Raw genomic sequence first — 13,554 nt, forward strand, 5'->3', positions numbered from 1 at the left:
TCCTTCCTTCCTTCCTTCCTTCCTTCCTTCCTTCCTTCCTTCCTTCCTTCCTTCCTTCCTTCCTTCCTTCCTTCCTTCCTTCCTTCCTTTGCTTGCTCGCTTGCTTTCTTTTTCTCAGCTAGAACTCTGTTGTAATCATAAAGTTTGGAGAATGGTTTACTTGAAAGGAGTGGAAGCAAAGGAATGCAGGGCGCTTCATATGTGACACCACGATCCTCTGGAAATGTCTGGAAGGTACATTAAAATACTTTGTGGTCATTTCAAGCTATGGTCTGTTGTTCAATATCCGTTTCCTAACTAGCCCAGCTACAACACTGCACTGACACAATGTGCTCTTTGTGGTTATCAGATGTGTCCTGTGCACTGTCCCCAGAGTAATCAGCAAAACATGTAACAGAAATTAAATCTGAACTGGAATGAGAAGAAATGAGGACAGGCATTTTTGAAGTTAAAAGGCAGTACAAAGATAATCACATCATAAAAATCTTCATACTTAAACATAAACAGGGGTAAAAATGCATGAAACTGGTTAAAGTACAGCCAACCAGGAGGAGTCTACCAGTCATGCTGTTGTCCCAAAAGTGGGTCCATTGCCTGGTGTGCAGTATGCCAGTAAACACACAGAGCAGAAGTATTTGATTTATTCCACGCCTGCACAGAGATGCCTGATAGGTGATAATTTCACAAAACTAGCACGCTACACACAGAATTTACAACCTTTTTATCTTGTTGCAAGATTAGAAAAACCCACCTAAATTTACACTAATTGGTTAGCAATTACTGCATCATTTAGTATTGCTCAAGCATATTCAAATTAGCACGCATGCTTCTTGAAGTTGTGGGGAAATAATTTGCATAGTCCTTTAACTGGGTGGATGAACTCCTACGGTCACCATTACACTTCTAGTTAATGCCCATTTTTGTTGACTTCATTCTTCTCTGGCAATGTCCCAACTCCTGCACCTGCTCAGGCAGAATGTTTCCTCTTTATCAGCCTTTCAGCTCTCTCCAAGGATACTTTTTAGCAAAGCATGCTTCTTATCAGTCCTTTGGCCCTTCAAAAGTAGAGCTGCTAGCAAAGCCAGGTAGTATCTTTAACCCAAAATTAAATAGTGTCTAAGCACCATTAACCCAGTGACATTTCTGTCCTTGTAAAGGGAAAATTCTACTTTATAGATATCATCATGAGATGCTCTGTGGCACCTTTACACTAAGCAAGATGCAGTGTGAGGATATTTAAACATGAGGTTCCAATATTTTTGTTGTAATAGTAAGTCATTCATCACTCGGTGTTTGACTTACTCCTCAGTGACAAACAGAAACTTCACAGAATGATCAGACTACATATAGGCAATTATTAAGAGGGGAAAAAAGTGTTAGTCTTTCCCCTTTTTAGCTGTGATGGCTTTTCCACCTCAGTGCATCATTAATGGATATTTTTTATAATCCTGGAGAAAGGCAGAAGAAATTTTAAGAAATAATTAAAAAATAGAGAGTCCTAATTTTTAAAAATGTATTGAAATTATGAAGTATTTGAAATCCTTGAAGTTTAAAGATTCTTATTTCAAGAAGTTTCCAGTTGTTTGGGTTTTTGTAGTTTGTTGGGTTATTGGGGTTTTTCTAATGCATATTGTTTTAAAAGTATCTGAAAGTTTTTGTGTCACAGAGAGTGACTCATTTTTTCCAAAGGACTCTGAACACTTTCAGGGAGAGGGGGAGATAAAGTGTATAATAATAAAAATGTTCAGAGAGACATGTTTCAGCATCTCTTTTATAAAAATTGAATACTTCAGTGAGGTTTCTTCTGGTCTTGGTAGAAAAATTTTATGGTAGAAAAATTTTATGGTGACTTTTTCTTTTGGACTTTAGACATCTGAACAGCACAAAGCAACTTCTGCAGCCAGGAGGAAGTCATCCCCTGCATGAGTGAAGATGTACTGTGATATTTCATTCTGTGCTGCTTTCAGAGTTAGCTCTAAGAGCTTCACAAAGTCTTTACAGGCAATGTCAAGAAGAAAGGAGAGAAACATGTTAAATGGAGAGAAAAAAAATTTGAAGGGTCGGCTGAAGCATGTTAAACACACCTTTATCTTTAGGACCAACATCCCAAAACTGCCCTTAGAGTCTGGCATATGCGCTTGCAAAGTGAAAAAAAGTATTTAAACATTTCAGCTGATGTTCGCAAACTGAAATGCAGGTTTTCCTCAGGAGTCACAAACACAGGACTACGTGTACTATCCTATCTGGAATTCTCTCAGCAAGTGCATATAGAAACAATACAAGTAGCCGTTCTGGCTGTGTGAAACATCTGAGTTGGGAGAATGACCAGAGCTTGGAGGCTGCAATCTGTCTGAGCTAATAGGAACTGTCGCACACTTCTGCATGCTCCCAAGCGTGGAGGAAATATCAGCTGAGCCACAAGTCATCCAGTGTGCCTGGGGTCAGTCTCTGCCATAAAGCTCCTCTTGGATGGAGCAAACATGGCATTTAACCCTCTCACCCTTTCACTCAAATAAAGGTACTCTAGGAAAGATGCCTATTTTAAAACCTTCCCTGGCCCTTGCTAACTCTCAAATCCTTGTACTGAAGATTATCTGGAAAAGGTCTATTTGGCATAGCCCAGTGCCATCCAAAGGACTACTGGAGTAACTGACAGAATCAGCACTGGGATTCCAGAGCCAGGACCAGAACAATTTTGTTCAATTGTCTATTAAAATAATAACCTCCTTCTCAACCCCTCTGCTTCCTTGATCAGCTTCTTAGCTGGTATCTATATTCCCTACAACTAACTTCACTCTAATCTTGATGAAGATTGCAAAAACCACTTCTTTCATGTTGAATTCACTGGTATGAAGCCATTGAGATTACATTTTGTACATTCTTCAGCACACTGTTGATCAAGTTTAGCTAACTATGTCTCAGACTGAATTTCACTATACAGCCGTCTCCTGCAGAGAGAGACATTGCTCAGCCCAGGGAACAGCTGATATTCTCAAGGAACCAGAAATAAACCATCAATAAAAATTTATGTGTGCAGTTTTTTTCCAATACTTTCATTTTAATTGGATCTACTTCACAAACTCTCTATTCAGTACTTCAAAAGTAGCTTTCCAGAGCTTTCCTTGAATTTACATTTCCCTCACATCCACTGAGATACCTCCTTGCTTACATTGTTCTCTTTTAGTTTAAAGCTTCAGAGTAAGTGTAGTAAGGACTCAGTCTCAGAACTTTGGCATGTGAAAATTACTATGGTAATGATATCCCTCCAGATATTTTTGAAAGAGGATCTTTGTGATGAGTGTAATAGGGCAACCTAAATATATCCAGCTTTAAGAGATAAATCTCTACCGAAGAGGTGGTTCCCATTTTGTGTCTGTATCAGTAGATGATGTATATAGAGCATGTGTGTGGAGGGAATGTGGTAAAGTTAGAGAACACCTATTCTTAATTCTCTTTATCTCTTTGTGTCTTGCTGAGACATGAGGTATTTGCCATTATTGTAAATGTGCTGAGCACTCATCCTGTCTCAGTTCATCTCCCTGAGTTCATTGTTAAAGAAATTAGCCAACAGAAGAACGGAGATAATGGCAAGGAATCTTCTTCTGGGACTGTAAAGGGATAGGTATGACTTTTACCATTAAATAAGATGAGTTAATCAGGAATTTTTTACTTTTCCTACAGACCATATTAGCAATTATGCAAAAGATAGAGGCTACTGATCCAACATCTACTGGAGTGCCAGATGGAAAGACACAGTTCTGCATAAACCAGAGTCCAGCCTAAGGCAAATCAGTAAGAGAATGATAAAAAACCTTGCTTGTCTTTCAACTGTCCTTAATGCTGGTAGAGAACTTGACAGTGTTGCAAGTGAAGCAGAGAAGGAAATATGCTGTTTATTTTTGTGCTGATTAGATTTTTTACTTTGTGTTGATATGTAAGATACGCTGACAATGTGATCTTTCCTCATCTTTGAAGGGAGAAATGAAGCTTTTATCACACACCTCAGAAAGAAGCACTGTGTTTGAGTAAGCTAAACCTATTGCTCTGGGCTGTCCTGTGACACAGCTTCTTTCATTATCCATTAACTTAGATAATACTAGAGAATAAGTTTTCCATAGAACTCTTTATCTTCAAATTTTCAGAAGCCTGGGAGTAAATACTATTCTTTGATTTTATAGATTAAGTCAGCAATGGATGACAGGCAGATGTGAAGGACTGCGTGCAGTAAAATGGAGCGATATGACTACATTTTAAGAAGTTATTCTTACAGACTGTCTACATTTTCCTCAGTCATCAGTTTACAATAGAAACGCACTTTTAAACTGAATAACTATATGTATTCCTTTGTAATTTTTTTTTTTTAGTGAAACAACTCTACAATTTTTGAGAAAACACTACAAAATAATCTGGATAAAACTCTCAATTACAATTTCAGCTGCAACTAAAAGGCTGGATTTAACCATTAAAAACATGGATTTAAATTAAGATGTGATAGAAGAACTTAACTATAAGCAATGCAATCAAAATTTTCTCCAGCAACAATCAATCTTGCCCTTAAGAAATCAACTTAATGAGGATTCTGCTAAAATTACTGGAATTACTGTATTTCACAGGAGTGATACTGCTATAGCATCCTATTTGCCTGGAAGCATTGTCCAATCATTCAGGAACATTTGTTATCAATTTCTTGTACAAATACTACCATCATAATATGGTAATGCTGTCATCAATAGAAGTCGCATTGCCACAAAGCCTCCTTATTGCTCTTTGGGGGCACATGAGCTCATGTTCCACTTCTCAGTAAGATCTCTGCCCTTCAGCCTGCTGACAGAAGCTATTTCTTACAACAGAGCCAGAACTCCGATTTGTCAACTGCAATTAGGAAGAAGAGAATATATGTGTGTATAAATATACAATACAAAATTGCCTAGGGACAATGCAACACTTTAAAATGACAGTTTTCTGTGTTTTATGTCCCATTTTATGTAAGATTTTCTACCTAAACTAGTATTCCTTCATTGTGTTAAGGTCTGGTCCTTCCAAGACAAACCTGGGGATGTCTGCAGAAGGACACTTCAGTTCCTATTTTACTCTTAAATCTTCTCTAAAGTTTTCTGAAGGAGTTAAATATAACCCAGGGTGAATCTGATATTATCCAGAATGGCCACACCTAATTTATGATACTAACATAGATGAACTAATGTCTAAGTGCACTTAAGTATTAGATTAAATGCAAGGGGAATGAAGAAAAAAATAGCATCCTATTTAGGTTAGCCTTATGGGAGCCATCAGGAATATCCAAGGAAGTATGTCACTGTATTTATATTCCTGGGGCTGATATATGAGACCATGTGATCTCGTAGTGGGTATTCGTGTCAGGCTACTCTTACTTTCACTGAGTAATGAGCAGCAGCTTGCAAAACTCAGTATTAACAAGTCATCTTTTCCATTGAGTTAACTGTAATATTAGTCCTACCCTATGTGACACAAGTTTATTTTGGGGGATATCAATTGATTTCAGTCATGAGTGAATATTTAGCAGTGATGCTCTGTAGTTAATTTGTATAATGGGGAAGAGCTAGTCATTGCACCTGGGAAAATTCCCTTGTAACTTGTTCCCTTTCTGCTTGCTTTAATCCTCATGACCAGTGTCATCTGGACCTTTTAGCACACAGTGCTGTTTAAATTTCCTCCTGGGTAAAAGAAATAGAAATAATAGTCACCTTATAACTTCCTAAGCATTTCCAGAAATGTTAGAAAGAGGGAGAGCCATGCTGATGTGTGTTGTCTTCAGCATCCAAGCTCCCAGTTTAAGATCTTTAGATGCCTAAGTAGGCGAGACGATTCTAAGTATACTGAAGCACTACTAGACTGGAAATGAAAATTAATAGCATCTTATCTGGGTGCACATTGATGGGAATTGTATACAAGGGTGTACAAGGGAAGTATACAACAAAGAATTGTCATTACAGGTCTCATGCAAAATAGGAGTCTATATGCACCAAATAGAATTGAATTTTTTAAAAGTTTTTTATCCCTGCTTTCTCAAGAGGAATATATCTCCAAATGTCTTTCCCAAGGCTTGCTGCAAAGTCTACACTGGGCAAGATCTTTACCTGTAAGCTTCCATAGGTATTCTGGCTTTTGTAGGATATTATTAAGTTTGAAACATATGCACCAAGACTATTTAAATGAGTTGTTAATTAGTCAGTACTTAAACAACAACACATTTTCTCTAGTGTACTGTTCCAATACTAATAACTCGTGCTCTTTCCATCTGTTTGAATGCACCTGTTATCATTATTTTAAACCTACAATGAAAAGTCTTCCGTGAAGGAACTAATTTTATCTGTTCATACCCAGAAATCATGATAATACATTTGCTGCTGTCATAAGGCACATGTTAACTATTTTCTTTTAGTGTTGATATTGTATATTGAAATTCATCCCAGAATGTAACAAGAAAGCTTTGGGTTTTCACATTTCTTGAGAAGAAAGAGATACTGGAAAGAAAAAAACCCTACATACTTCCTCAAAACCCCATGCTTTTGTTAAATTCATGCTTTTCATATATATTTCACTAAATATGATTCAGCACAACTTCCACTGACAGCATGAGATCAATCTTCTGTGTATCTGATCATCTTCCATATTATCTTCTTAAATGTCCTGGATGCAGAAACATGCAGATTTTTTCATTCTTAGTAAGCATTTTCCTGAGGAAAGTGATTTAAGATAGGGAAAAAGAGGCAACCAGGGGTAATGTGAAACATTGTTCTGAGACAGGGTTATTGATTTACAGCTTGTTGATATCTCAAAATTCATCCCTGTCATATTTCTCCTTTCATCTCCCAAAATAGGAGAAAACATTTTTGTTTCAAAATTCCCAATCAATTGTAAATAAGTTTGGTTGCAATTCCTCTCATTTATGGGATTTCTTTTATTTATTTTTTTTCCTTTTTCTTTTCAAACACCAGAGACATCCTAATGGGAGAAAGTGCAATAAATGAATTAAGTATTTATGTGCACACACTTGAGCAATCAAGAAATAAAGGAAAAATCTACTGGTAATAAATCACAGCATGTACTATTTTAAATAAAATCATACTTTACACCTGCAAAATGAAAAAAAAAACAAAATTTGAAAAGTGTAGACAATGTAGAACACTTGAAAGAAATATCAGGTATATAATAATACACTTTAGTTTACAAGTGTGCTGGTTTTGGGCTGGGATAGAGTTAATTTTCTTCATAATAACTTGTATAGGAATATGTTTTGGATTTGTGCTAAAAACAGTGATGATGACAGAGGAATGTGTTTGTTTCTTCTGAGCAGCGCTTATACAGACCCAAGGACTTTTCTGCTTGTCACACCATCCCAACAATAAGTAGCTGGGAGTGCACAAGGAATTGGGAGGGGACAGAGCTGGGACAGCTGTCCCCAACTGACCAAAGGCATATTCCATACCCTATGACATCATGCTCAGCATATAAAGCTAGAGGAAGAAGGAGGAAGGAAGGGACATTTGGAATGAAAGCATTTGTCTTCCCAAGCCACTGTTACACATGATGGAACCCTGCTGCGCTGGAGATGGCTGAACACCTGCCTGCCCATGGAGAGAGGGGAACTGTTCTGATTTTGGCTAGGATAGAGTCAGTTTTCTTTCTAGCAGTGGGTGGAATGCCATGTTTGGGAGTTAGGTGAGAGCAGTGCTGATAACACACAGATGGTTTAGTTGTTGCCAAGCACTCAGGGACTTTTCAGTTGTTCATATCTTCCTGCTGATGAGAAGGTGGGGGGCACCCAGGAATCTGGGAGGGGACACAAGACCCTGATAAAGTGACAGCATATCTGGAAAAAAAATGGCTGTAGTTATTCCAAAGAAGCACCTCTTACTGCTCTGTGCTGGGCCCTGGCCACTGTCTCCTGAATGCTGCTTAATAGAATACAACACTACCAAATGCTGCTTGATAAAATGCAGTGTTATCAGGGGGAAGGGGAGGAAAACAGACCTGCAGACACTGCAACTGCAACCCTCATGACAGGCACTGCAGCTACTGTGACCCCCTGACAATTCCTTGTTTTGCTTTGTTTGCATGGGTGACTTTTGCTTTACCTATTAAACTATCTTTATCTCAACCTGTTTCTCACCTTCAATCTTCCAATTCTCTCCCCCATCCCACCTGGGAAATGGTGTGAGTGAGCAGCTGTTTTGCTGGCTGGGGTTAAACCATGGCAACATGTGTGTGTCAGAGGAGAAATGCAACAATGGCAATCTATGTCTTCATTTGGCTTTCTACATATGAAATCTAGTTACATTTGAGAGAGATGTAGCCTCTACCCTTGGGGGCTCCAGGTTGAACCTCTCCTACAGGCAGTGCACCCTTTCTGTCAGGCAGAGTGTCTGTCTTCAGTCTGAAGTATCTCCGACACCAGATACTATGGGAGGTTAACTGAACCATAACCCTTGTCAAAATGTCAAGCAAAACCTAAGGAAGGTGTCAGCTGACAAATTTTGGTTGTCAATTTGGAAGTTCAATCTTCCAGCAGAGCCTAGGACCCTAAGAGAAAAATGGGGCTATAGCCCCCAGTGCTCTGACATAGCATGCTTGTTGGTCTACGGGAGATCTGGTGATCTGCAAATCAGTCAGTGGACTGCAAAGGACAGGCTTGGAGCACATAATGAATTCTGACTGGCATTGGACAGGTTAGGTAGTGAAATGAAAATAGAAAGTGAAATGTGTTAGGTTGTTTGAATTAATGCAAGAGTAATGAGGGCAATAGGTGGTACAGCAGTCATAACCCAATTTATATCGCTAAAAAGGAAACCAGAATTTTGCCTTAGGATACCAAGTGGCCTTCCTCAAGATTTGGTGGCAGGACATTTTCCAGATGGAAGACAGTGATAAGTGGTGTTACTCAAAGGCCCATACTGGGACCAGTGCAATTTCATATCTTTATTAATTACACTGACAGTGGAATTGAGTGCACTCTCAGGAAGCTTGCTGATGACACCAAACTGGGTGGTGAGTTTAACATGTCAGAGGGATGGGATGCCATCCAAAAGGACCTGGATGGGTTGGAGAAGTTGGTCCAGGTGAATCTCAGAAGGTTCAACAAAGTCAAAAGCAATGTCCTGCACCCCCAATCCCCATTATCCATACAGTTTAGGAGACGATATGCTGGAAAGCAGTCCTGAGGAAAAGGATTTGAGGTACTGGTGGGTGAGAAGCTGGAATTGAGGTACCAATGTGCTTTTGCAGCCCAGAAAGCCAACTGCATCCTGGGCTGCATCAAAAGAAGTGTGGCAAGCAGGTAGAGAGGGGGGCTGCTCTGGTGAGACCTCACCTGGAATACTGTGTCCAGCTTTGGAGCTGTCAGTACAAGGACATGTTGGTGCATATCCAGAGGAAGAACACAAAAATGATCAAAGGGCTGGAGCAGCTTTCCTGTGAAGCTAGGCTGAGAGAGTTGGGCTTGCTCAGCCTGGAGAAGAGAAGGCCTTATAGTGGCCTTTCAGTACCTGAAAGGTGCCTATAAGAAGCTGGGAAAGAAGTGTTCACGAGGCCATGGAGCAATAGGATGAGGTGTAATGGTTTTAAACTACAAAAGGGGAGAGTTAGGTTAGATATTAGGAAAAAGTTCTTCAATATGAGGGTGGTAGATCAGTGGAACAGGTTGCCGAGAGAGGTAGTGAAGGCTTTGTCCTTGGAGACATTCAGTGTCTACCTTGATGGGGTTCTGAGCGGCCTGATCAAGTGAAGATGTCCCTGCTCACTGCAGGGGGGTTTTACTAGACAGCCTTTAAAGGTCCTTTCCAACTCAATGCATTCTATGACTCTGATTTTATGATACCATTTCACCAAGATCCTACTTACACTATTCTGCCCCTTCTTCAGCAGGAGCAAAATATATGAGAAAACATACCCCCAAGGTAACACATTCTTACATATAAACAACACATATACACAAGCAGGCATGAAAGCTGATCTGTGTCTGGATCTAGATCTGTTAGAAAAGTATTCACAGAAGGAAGACAATAATCCCACATGCACATGTTCTTACAGTCTGCTGTGATGGCCAACAATACAGAGCTATGAATTGCTTCCAAGTCAACTCCACACAAAGTTGTTCCTCCATGTGAATTCCAGAAAATCTCCAAATCTATGTAATTAGCACAAAGACATTTCATTTGTCTGTTGTGAATCTGACTGTGAGCCTCTACATATTCTTAAAAGTACTGCTCTTACACTCTTGCCTCTATCAACAAGGGCCGTTGAACATAAGGAGTCATGAATGGAGCCAAATCTTGCCTTTGTATTTCAGGAAGGATCTCTCAACCTCATGGCCTGAAAAGAGGTCAAAAACTGTCTCAGCTTGTATTTCTGAATGCTTTTCCCATCAAATTGTGATCCAACAGCTTTTGAAAGGCTACTAAATTTTTTTTTTATGAGAGAAACTTAATATCCCTTTCCTTTATGGCAGGCACTATCCATGCACACTTACAGTATTCCCACTCTGAAAAAGCATGTTTCTAGAGAGAGAAATCTAAGCTTTCCATATGTTTCCAATTCTTTATTATCACTTCCAACTGATGCTACAATCTCAGACTGTATGTTTGGCAAAATTTAATCGATGAATATTGAGCAGTATCAAAAATGTCTCTAACATTTGATGGTAAGGATGTAATGTGACATGTCAATCAGTGTCACAAGAGAACTGTCATGTGCAGCTGTTCCCATTTCAGGATGACTCTGGACCAACCCCTGTGGTGTACTTCTCACTTTGCAGAGATAGATTTTTCATTTCCCTGGCAAGCCACATGGGATAAAGATGCTGTTGTACCCGGACAAAATTTTATAAGCAATTTTGAGTTAATCATGCTGTTTTCCCCAGAGATTTAAAAAAAACGAACAGCTAATCAGATTGAAGAACATTTCCAGCCTCCCTCAATAACTTTTATTTGATTTTACAGAATTACCGTAATTAACAAAAGAACACAGATTCTTCTATTCCTGTCCAACCTACAAGAGGACAAAGAATCCAAATATTGCCATATTCACAATATGTCCCACTACAAGGACTTTTCAGCTGAGATTGAGACAGCATGAGGCAGGAACAAACAGCAGGGAGGAGTAAAGATGTAGGTAATGGTAGGTAGAGTGGACAGGTAGTGCACATTTTGACAAGCTAAACTGTTAAATGTACTACTCAGAAAATAGTTGAGCTGCATCAATAGTAGAAATATTTGTTGTCTTTGCTGTGTTAATATATTTACAGGAGTATCTGGTATTTACAAAAATGTTAAGATGAACTGAAGCTACTGGAGGTGTATATAGCACAGTATAGTCTTGTTTAACTAAGGACTAGATCAGGTGTAGGAATAGAGGTTGTATGAGTTACTCCAACCTGGGAGTAGTCCTGAAAGGTATTTTAGATCCAGGATATACCTTCTGAAGTTAAAATCTTTGCCTGTCTTCCTGGCAGTCGGAATAACTACTTTCTTTGCTGGATATGTAGTATCACTCTGGATATCTAAGAAGCTACTTCATGCATGCCTCCTCCCACATTCACGTTTGTTTGGCTTGCCACTTTCTTGTTGTAGGAGTAAATAGGGAACAGATTCTGCTCTCCAAACTGTACTTGAACCCAAAATAGGCAAAAGTGTAATGTGTCCTACTAGTAAGACAAAATAACACACTATGGAATTTCTTCTCCACTTTCATTTTGGAAAGCACCGGGAGGTGAAATCTAGTGGTGTTGTAATAGTACTCAGAGTGGTATCAAAGAATGAATCCTCAAAGTGTCTTCTAGTGCATGTTGTTCAGCTAAACTTTAGCCAACCTTGTTCTGCAACATAAATACATGCCTGGGATTAAGTAAAAAGAATAATAACTCTACAGAAATATCTCTGATTCAGTACAATCAAAGAATGCATTAAATTAACTCTTCTGCTTAACAGGTCTAAGTTTAACTTTGATTTTAAAACAGCCTTTTATACAGTGCAATAGTTCTACAAATTATTCTCCAGGTGACTATCAAATGTTTAGAGTATCATCTAACACTTTATAAATGTCAGCTCATTCTTAAAGGTAGTGCTTCCATATGGGAAATACTTATTATTCACATTAATACATTTAAAATATAAATTCTGTCTTGTTCTCAGGACAAGTCTGGAGAGGTGCCAATGGCCCATGACTTGAAGAATGCTGAGCACCAACTGGCATTCATGCTTATGCTAATTATGCTGTTTAAAAATATCAGAGACTCTGCCATTTTTCATTAGTTACACAGAGACAAATGCTGTTACTCTATTTAGCTTTGTGCATTGTGGCTTCATGAGGTTGTTTTATATAAAGTACATATTAATATAATTTTGTGTGTGTATATACTTATCATATAGAAACAAGATAGATTTTTCTAAGAAATATTTTATTCTTGGCACATAAACACAAAGTTCCCCAATTAAAACTCACACACTTTTTAGGCTCTTCAAACCTACATTGCAGCAGCACTTGACATAATATTTGTAAATTATTGTCACAGCTATCTAGTATCTATTAATTTTATTGTCTGCTTGCCACCAACATCACCTCTATTTTTCTGTTATTTCTATAATTTCATTTTATCCTAAAAGCCCTTGATACAAACATGTTTGCACATATATACATAGAAAATTAAATAAATTGTCTAATATTTTCAGGATCAGGACCACGAAGGGGAGGCTTTCTTACAAAGGACAGTGACTAGCATACTGGATTTCTACACACTCTTGAAATTACTGTAAATCAGTGAAATACATGAACAACAAAGGAAGAACATCTGAGAATATGTGGACTTTAAATGTTAGTCTTGATCCCTTAAGAAAATTAATTATTACAGGTCATCACAGTCAGCTCCCTTGATAATTAGATGTTCTTCTCAATGAGTTTACATTGGAAAAGGAAAGAAATGCATGCTGATTCTACTACAAGCAGCAGAGTGTGGACTGTGCTCCCCATGAAATCAGTGTTAATACCCTGACCAAGACAATTTGATATAACTGCCCCAACTCAATTCAGCTCCCATTAACAGGCAGATTATATATCACTCTGCCCTCTAAGCTCAAACAATTAGCTCAGACTCACCTTCTAGAAAGAATTTTTTGGAAAGCATTAAGACTTTTTGGCCTCATTTCAGTTTTGGGTAGAGGTCAGAGGAAAAAAGGTTTCACTCACCTTTTCATAGAGCTATATCTGCTGAGAAACACCAAGCTACAGCCTGTGATTTTGAAATCCCATCCTTAAATTCAGAATGTTTTGTATAACAGCTACTGAAAAAAATTGCCTAGAAAAAAAGTTACTTTGTTTTAAGCAGCAACTCTTCACTCATCTAAGGACAGACCTGTTACTGATATTTTTTTTCCTAGATTTCTTGGAATATTCTCCTAACACAAAAAGTTTTGCCTTAAAATTTGTTGAGGAAAGTGGTAGGGTTTTAATGAGACCAATTCCATACACTGTGTTTGAATAGTAACATATGAGAATCTTCCAGACATGGCAGTAGATTTGTAA

The sequence above is a fragment of the Gallinula chloropus genome, assembly GCF_964237585.1.
Source record: "Gallinula chloropus genome assembly, chromosome: 1".
Lineage (NCBI taxonomy): Eukaryota > Metazoa > Chordata > Aves > Gruiformes > Rallidae > Gallinula > Gallinula chloropus.